The following is a 9042-nucleotide window of genomic DNA, read 5'->3' as shown; positions in this document are numbered from 1 at the left end:
GATCGAGTTCTGATGGGGTTCCAACCAAGTCCTTGTTGGGTCCCGACTGTAGCCCAATGAAGTCCTGGCAGGTCTCGACGATGTTCTCGGTTATAATTGTCGACTTGAGAATAAGATGCTCAAACTCGAAAAATAGTTTACGCTTTTCAAAAGTTGAAACCATTTTACATAAATTAAAGAGGATTTTTCGGTCATACCAAAAATATTTTCCATTTACTATTATTTTTCGTTGTACCAAACACCAAAAAATACAAAAAATATTTTACACTAAAACAAATGGGGCCTAAGATTTAACATAAAATCATGATGAAAAGAGTAACCGAAAGAGTTACTCTTTTTGAAATTTAAAAACATACAAATAAGATAATAATTTGATTAGGGTAATAGTAGTTTCTTCTTATATATATATTGACTCACTGAATTTGATCAATGAGATGAGAGTGGTTTGAAAATAGATTGATTATAGCAGTTTGAATGCTAAGTTCAACTCAACCTCATGCTAGTTATTGGAAATGGTGGGGTACATTGATCTATACTCAGGCTGAGTGATTATTGTTGTTTTGCAGCTTTCAAATGACTAATAAATTCAAGCATTTCCAATTTTCATTCATTTTTTTCTCTGATAAATTATAGTCATATGGTGTTAATTAGGTTTGTTTTTATGCTAAAATAGTAAAATTGGGAAAACCACCAGTCTTAGAATCTTTGGAGTCTTGGGAGAGGAATTAACATCAAGGCAATATCATTAATTGTCATTTTAAAATGTTTGAAAACCTAGAAAATTAATTCAAATAATCTAAACCACAAAATAATATATAGGTGCATTTTATCATATTTATTATTCCAAAAAATCGTTTTGGCAATGACAATTTTATGTCATTATTGATTGTTTTAGTATTCTTTCATAATCCAAATTCATTCCAATTCTTCTTGTAGTGATTATTCGTAACATTATTGCTTGTCATGAATTACCTTTGTCTTGATCATTTTTACATAAAATAAAAGTAGCATACAAAGAGTAATTTGAATATAAGTAGGAAGTAATCAAGAAAAAATTAGGGGAAACTATATTTACCACCTTTAACTACCACCCTATTTACATTGTCTTTCCAATATTCTAATTTTATGAAGAAAAAAAGAAGACAAAAATTCAAGAAATCGTAAATTAGGGATAGTTTTGTCATTTTGGGTTGCGAAAGGGAGATATTGTAATCGCAGTATTAAATTGAGAGGGACACACAACACTATAAAAATTGAAACATTAAAAGAATATTGCAAATAGAGTAATAATTAGAATTGAGTGAATATTAGTTTCTTCGAAAAATTTTAAACACATTTATTAAGCTTTTAGTGTTTTATGGCAAAAATGAGCCAAAAAAAAAAAAAAGTCAGATTAAATAATTAAAATATGAGGCATTGGATGCTGTATAACTTTTAAGTAATGTTGTTTTTCATCTTCAAGAGGTAGCTCAATCGTCAAAACTAAATGCACTCTTGGTTTGGAAAAAGCCACATGCCTGTGGTGACTTCGTTCTGATAGGGTCAAGACCAAAGTTTGGTGCTCCCGTTCTTATAGGATTCAGACCAAAGTCCCCAGCTGCAAAGAAATAGTAATCTCCATTTCTTTCTTGTTTGGTCTCCTACGCAATTAATGATTTGTGTTAGACAATGCGTTTTTATATTAGCATATTCACTAAGAACCCAGCAGACTAATGACCAAAACATAAAGTTCAACAGCCTCGATAGACAAAGCTGTAGAATAAAATTTTTTTGCATGGAGGGTGTGGGTATGGTTGATTTGGTGCCAATCAAGAAATATGGTGTAGAATTTGCATACCATGGAAGTTCTAATTGAATTAAAGCCCTACACTGAGTCAACATCATCATTAGTGTCAAAAGGTCCCTGGGATGGTTCATCACTGCACAAAATGTATCATTTAGACATAGGTATATAGATTATTTGGATTGCATCAAGTGGAGGGGCTAACCAAGAGAAAACATTTCAATTTAACCAACACATAAATTGGTGTTTTAAAGGCTACTAAACTTAAAGCCTAGAAGGGGCAACAAGCGAACAAATTTGTTAAGAATATATTAGATAGTATTCTAGGGTTATTTACTTCCTGATGGATTTTAAGGTTTTCTTAGCCTACTAGGTTTACCTTTCCTTAGTCTACTAGGTTACTTTGCCTATCACTCATAGTCTCTTTATAAATAGAAGTCTACGTAATGTACACTTCAATATTATCATTCTAAATACAATGTAGTCCATTATATACTTCTGTTCTCTCTATTCTCTCTCTCTCTCTCTCTCTCTCTCTCTCCTTCTTCTGCTCTCCAATATATTTAGCAATATATTCAACATGGTACCAAAGTGGCCTTCAATAAACGTCTTTTCTAGCGTTTTCTTTTTGACAAATTTCAATCTTGTCGCCCTACATCAAGCGCCGCCAAAATTTCTGCTGCCAATAGCCTCAAAAGTCTTTCCAAGTCTATAGACCAAGAGCCACGTCAGTCTCTTGTCCGATTGACTTTTGACTTTGACTTCTCATAGAATTGATTGTTGACCATTGACTTTGGCCACTCCAAAAGTTGACCAGGTGTTTCCTACTCAATTTTTTGTCTTGATTTCATATTTGTGGTCTGTTTTTAGTTTTGGCATCTCTATATGGCACAAAATGAGATTCTTCATCAAGTTAAGGCGATTTGTTTTATCCGATTCAAGTCGGTTCATGCATTGTTCAATTCGGTTCCACAGCCTTTTTTTTTGCGCAGTTCAGCCCAATTTAATCTTCTTGTGGTGAGCACTCTCGGGTCAGACCAATCTTTCATCAGGTCCATGGGTTTTCGGGCCAAACAAACCCCCTTCAACCGGCCCTCTCATGCCTTCCCAACCACAACCATCACCGGTCATTGCAGCCTCTCCTCAGGCCATCGATCCATTACTAGTCATAATTTTTGAGTCAGACCTTTCAACGGTCCAAGGGTTTTAGGCATGATTAGCCGCTTTAACCGGCCATTTTCTCTCAGCTCAGCCGACTAGGCGAGCTAGACCAAGGGTTTTGGGTCACATACAACCCTTTTCTCTCCACTCAGCCGACTAGGCCAGCTACTTCATTACTAGTATATGATTTTCAAGTCAAACAACGACCAAGTGAACCAAGCTCTAGCTTAAATGCATGGCTCAATTCAGTCAATGCCAGTCACAACGGCAAAATCCACTATTGCAGACTAGTAACTTTTATGGCGTCACTCCAGCAATTCTTCTGGCACAAGCAGCTTTTTTGGCGAATTCAACTCTTTCTTTCCCTTCCTTTTACCAAAACTCAAGCTTGCACCTTGAGTTTGAGGGAGGATCTTAAGAATATATTAGATATTATTCTAGGGTTATTTACTTCCTTATGGATTCTAGGGTTTTCTTAGCCTATTAGGTTTACCTTTTCATAGTCTACTAGGTTACTTGCCTATCACTCATAGTCTCTCTCTAAATAGATGTCTCTGTAACACTTCAATATTATCATTCTCAATACAATGTAGTCCATTAGATGCTTTTGCTCTCTATTCTCTCTCTCATTCTTCCACTCTCCAATATATTTCACAATATATTCAACGAGATTAATGACTTGTCAAGTACTTGAATATTAGCATTTGACATGAAAATAGGGCATTAAATATTCTCTGTGAGAATACCATTTATATATATATATATATGTGTGTGTGTGTGTGTGTGTGTGCGCGCGCGCGCGTTAACATTTATGTAACAAGTAGTTGACATAGGTCCATCACTAATAAGAACAATATGATACATTGTTGACTAAAATGCATCATTAATCAACAGGGAGTGAGGAAACAATAACTTCAAAAAGAAAAGAAATACAAATCTCTATGGACAATTCAAAATAAAAAATACATCTTTGATAATGTCAAAATCATGTTTGTTGCATCAAGAGGTGTCAACCAAGCAAAATTTACTACATGGAAAACTATAATATAGAAATTATAGAAGAATACCTTTGATAATCTTTATCACGGGGTGAGGCATCTGAACCTATAGCCTTGTCAAAGTTAGAATCTAGAAATTCTCTTGGTCTTAGCACTCCGCATTGCTGGACTGCTAGGAGCACTTTTTGCCGAGTCATCTTCACCTTTGATATATGCCGAGCCATTTTCAACACCATGTTCATCCATAATCTAAGGCTTTTCTGACTTAGTATTAGCATTAGGTGAAGAAGCAATTGTTGGACTCTCTGCTGTGAAGGCCTTTTCATTCCTAATTGATTTAAATTTCTCCTTTAGAGGTGCTATGACGTTTTGGACATCAAGAGTAAGATCCTTGACAAAAGTGAACCCTGAAAATTGAAAAATGTTATGATAATACATGACGTGGGATATGTCATGTTGACAATTATGTATTTTAATTAAGACTTTATCTCCATGTTAGAGTCGGAGTTTATCTCAAGTCTTCTACTTTGATTCATATACCAGTTGAGGCCCTTATTTAAAGGGTGATCAATTAATAAAGGGTAGGCAGAATTAATATCAATCCTTGAGTTTAAAAATGGGTTTTAGATTTCCTTAAAATCTAAAAGGTCTAAGTTCTCTTAAAATCTAAGGTTTAGGTTTCCTCATAACCTAAATTCTAATCCTGTTATGTGTTTGCAAAATCACTCACGTAATAGAAATTATGCATGAACCAACACGAATATTACATCCCATTAAAAATTCTCAAGAACAGAACCACCACATGCATTAAAACCATACTGCAGTACATCATTAAAGACTACCTCAATCCTATGTGAAATTATTTTGCATACCTTCATCTTTAAACTTATCCCAATCTTCATCCCAGTGAGCAGCACCTTCTTGGATGCCAGGTTACCGACCTAAAAAATAACAGTAAAAAAAAAACAAACTTTAGGTAACCGGAATGCAATAGAGCACAATTACAAATTTCAAGCAGTAAAAAATGTAATAAACAGAGAAGGCAAACCTAGGACAATCCCAAAAGGATGAATAGTACTACACTGGGATTAAATCAACTAAAGCCCAGAAGAAAGGGAAACAATATATAATGATTTGGGCAGCAATGTCCAATCATACAACACCATTTCTTTTCAATAATCATAATATAGCCTTGTTATGTCGTTTACTATTTCACAAGCAAAATGGGGAGATGGCAATTAATAATTCGCACCTATTAAACAGGAAGAAAGCTTCTTATCAGTTAGAAATAGGAATAATTTTCATCCCCTATAAAACGCAATGAGTTGTATGTGTGAAAAGTTTCATTGCCAAGTGCATATGGCCACTTATTAGCAATCCAAAAAGGACTCAAACATGGTTTTAAGGGACAACAAAAATAAAAATAAAAACTTACCAAAGGGAAGCTCAGTCAATGTTGTTGGTTTTGCCCATAATCCATACTTCTTGCAACGATCGTTTACAACTTTCACTAGCTCATCCAGATCCGATTGGATACGATTAGCACGAACCTGAAATTGCAGTTGCAAATTGTTGGAATTAGTGGCTCATATTAGAACATCAGTGGAAGGCCAAGTAGATGGGAGCGGAGCGGGGGTACGCGGTATTTTGGGGATTTCTAAAATACGTCCGTACAATTAGGGTGTAGGGTTTTCCTATATATATGTTATGATGTAACCCTGAATCATTAATAGAAAAATATAGCCGCACTCTCTGTGAATGTAGGCACATTGTCGAGTAACGTTAAATCTGTGTCTCAACTTTCTCTTAATCTTTCTCTTTTCGATTTTGTATTATTCATTATTGTTGTACACGGTAACAACACAAATGGACTTGAGAAAGTTGTGAGAAGACCTGCATGGGACACATTTGTTAAACATACCTGAAGAGCATCATCAGCCCTACCATCTTGTTCCATCTTGACAATTGCCTGATATAGCTCCATTTTTCTCTCCTAAAATAAATAGCATAAGATTTTTTAGGTAAATATAACGAGTGGAACAACCCTTATTGGTAAATCATGAAAAGAAGTAATGGACACCTGTAAATCGCAAAATGTCACTTCTTCAATAGTTAACCTGGAGGCTACATCTCCAACTTGTTTGTATTTCTCTTCATATTTCTTGGTTAGGGACTCAACCTGAAGCTCAAATACTGTTCATTGAAAACATAATATAAATGTGAAACTTCACTTTAAACTGTGAATTATCACGTGTCTTGAAAAGACTCTCAAAATTCAAAAACTCTCAATTTACACTAATGAACTTTCAATTTCAATCAATTGACCCCCTCCGTCAGATTTTAGTCGTTAGAAGTGACGTAATGATGTTTATACCCCTAACTTTTTTATAAAATTTCAAATTTATCCTTAAATTCAAATTAAATTAAAAAAAAAAAATCGATGGGTATTTTGGTCTTTTAGGTATTGCTGTTAGAATTTAACTGCTAAATCTGATGGAGTTGGTCAATTGACTCAAATTGTAAATTTAGGGGGTTAAATTAAGAGATTTTAAAATTTATATTCTTTTCAAAATGCGCAATAGTTTAGAGGGTTTAAAATATTGAAGTTTCCCTTATATAAAAGAAAGATGAAGAAAGATACACGAGCACTACTGCATCCAAAATATACCTCACGTTTATCAGCATATATTCTTTCTGTAATCTGATTAAGGCGATTGTCACATCTGCTCTAGTATAGAACCTTGCACCAAAGTGAAAAAGAAATTTAGATCCCTAACAACAACAATCACAAGTACACACATCCAATGGCATATAAGCTTCGAAAAGAAAGAACATTAATACTCACAAGTTCCTACATTTTAACACAGAAAAACTCAATTTTCTGTTTAGAATCCAAAATTTCTTTCTCCAATTCTTCTACCTACAAAGACAAAAGGAATGAGTCAGAAGGATGCTTAGCACTGTTAAAGGGTAGGGGAACCTAAAAGGTAAAATGGCTCAAGAATAGAAGTGACGTAAGAAACAAAGATAGAATAAGTGCCTTTTTATCAGCCCCTGTTGCATCTTGGAACTTTAAGTTGAGTGAGTTTTGCTCCTCTATACTGAGTTGATTTACACTGTGTTGATCCAACATGAGTACTTTTGACTTCTGCTTATTGGCCAGTGGCACTTCAACCTAAGGGTGAGGGACTGCAACAAAAATACGAAAGTAATGATAGTGGCTCATTTTTATTGAGACAAAGAGTTACAATAACTCAAAAGACAAAGAACTCAAGAGTTAATAGTTATCTATAAATTAACTTTATTGTTGTTAATGTAAAAGTAGAAGTGACTTCATATTATTTATCTATAAATAGAGTGTTGTACACGATCAAAGTAAATATGAAAGATATAGTCAAGAAAAGACTTTAATGTGTGGACGTAGGCCATAAGGCGAACCACATAAAATCTCTGTATTTCATCTATTTTCTTTCTCTATTTAGATTAACTATTAGTTCTAATAATTTTCAACACACTAAATGATTCATAGTGCGGAAGAGTACCAGATGTAGGTAGCCATGCCGCATTGCTGTAGTTGGTCATGGTTGGGCCAGGGGTAGCCAAATCAAAAATGGTTTTTGGAAGCACTGCTGGAAGAGGAAGCCCTTCCCTATACCGCTCCATCAAATACAGGGCAGTACATAACTCCGTCAGAGAAAGCATGCTATCATTATCCTGATCAGATAAGTCCCACAACTGCTTTAAGATCTCTGACAAATATAAATAATATGTAATGGTGAGAACAATATCATCATGGGACTAAAAGCTGCTATGAAGAAATGGTTCTAAATTTGGGCAATCACCAACTCAGAAATAAATTGCGGGCTTCTTCACTAGTGATTTTCCCATCTCTGTCTTTGTCTACTTCCACAAACACTTTAGTGTACCTCTGAACATCAGTCTGAGACATCCTAGGCCATACCAGCTGGGACTGACTGGAAGCAGAATTCTCAGCTCCAAGCGATATTCCAGATGAATTCAAGCGATAATCCCTGAATGCCATGATTTGAATTTTCTACCAAGAAGAGAAAAGGAAATGATTTGAATGATTCATCAATCTCACTTACTTAGACTATTAGGACCCAAAAAGATAATAATTCATACCAAATAAATATTCAAACGATGGAATTCACTCTGAACCAACCATCTTCCAGTGATTAAAAGTTCAAATCGTTCACAGGTATTATGTAAGCAAATCACGTTTCTAGGCCACCTTGCTAGTACAATATTCTCCATATATACGGCATCTACATCTTAATTATAGGGAAAATCAAGCTAAATATGAAACAAAACCTACAAAGTCAAGCATCACGGAATTGAAAAACAAGCATTCTACAATTTATCAAGTCCTAGACCATCTAGAATGAGGAATTTAACAAGCAATTTGCATGAAGAGGACTTGAAGGGAAGAGTCTTGGTATTGATGAGATAAGTTACGTCGTTTTTATTTCTCATGGTCTACATTTCTTGGATTTATTCTTAGGATCTGTTTGTGACTATTAGTATTGCATTTTTGAAATCGCTACATTTTAAAATCGTAAAGGTGTTTGGTAAAACATGTTAAAAAATATATTTTTATAAAATATTTGTTATGCGAAATCGTGATTTTGGTTTAAATTCGCGTTTTTTCAGAAAAGCACCATTAGCCTGCTTTTAAAAATTGCAGATTTTTTTTTTCTTCCTATTTTAGATTAAGTGATTTTTAAATCGCAATGTCAAACACCTTACGTTTTCCGATATTTTTTAAAATCACAGATTATTCTTGCGAAATTGCTATCTTAAACATACCCTTAATCCGTCAAGAAAAACTTAGCTGCATGATTATAGACTTAGTATTATCACTTGGAAATTATTGACAACATGGGGACATGTGGAATTTAACAGGCAATTTGCAAAGCATAGATTCTTTGCATTCATTTGTAGCAATTTTCAAGTGATAATACTAAGTCTATAATCATGCAGCTAAGTTTTTCTTGACGGATTAAGGGTATGTTTAAGATAGCGATTTCGCAAGAATAATCTGTGACAACATGGGGACATGTGGAATTTAACAGGCAATTT

General features: G+C 34.5%; 1 pseudogene; it reads right to left on the bottom strand.

The window, feature by feature from the left end:
* Positions 1 to 1864: 1864 nt before the first annotated feature.
* On the bottom strand, positions 1865 to 7984 carry LOC148587460 (uncharacterized; annotated as a pseudogene).
* Between the last annotated feature and the right edge of the window lie 1058 nt (positions 7985 to 9042).

Source organism: Corylus avellana, chromosome 2 (assembly GCF_965113065.1).
Source record: "Corylus avellana chromosome 2, dhCorAvel1.hap1.2, whole genome shotgun sequence".
In the NCBI taxonomy this organism is placed as follows: Eukaryota; Viridiplantae; Streptophyta; class Magnoliopsida; order Fagales; family Betulaceae; genus Corylus; species Corylus avellana.
Note: the sequence above shows the minus strand (reverse complement) of the source record. Positions and strands in the feature narration are given on the sequence as shown.